Raw genomic sequence first — 374 nt, 5'->3', positions numbered from 1 at the left:
CCGCAGCTTCCGCACCCCGCCACCGACCGGCTCCGCTGCCATAGGCCGAGGCGGCCGTCACGTCACTCCAGGACGGCCAATCAGGGAGGCCGGGGGCCGGCAGGCAGCGGAGACTGATGTGCGGCGAGGCCCCGCCCAGGGCCGTGGCGCGTGCGCCCCAACGCGCCGGCCCGTGATTGGTGCGCGGCAGGTGCGGCGGCCCCGCCCCGGACCGGGAGGCGGGGCGTGCCCGGGGAAACCCGGTCCTGTAGGCTACGAGCGGCTAAGGGGCCGCCGCTCCGATTGGGGTTGGTCTGATTGGAAGCTGGAGTGCAGCCAGCAGTCCTGCTTCGAGGGTGTACAGAGCCAGACACGTTCGGTCCTGTGAGGTTTGC

The sequence above is a fragment of the Grampus griseus genome (assembly GCF_964374135.1).
Source record: "Grampus griseus genome assembly, chromosome: 11".
NCBI lineage: Eukaryota > Metazoa > Chordata > Mammalia > Artiodactyla > Delphinidae > Grampus > Grampus griseus.
The sequence above is the reverse complement of the archived record's forward strand: the minus strand, read 5'-3'. Positions refer to the sequence as shown.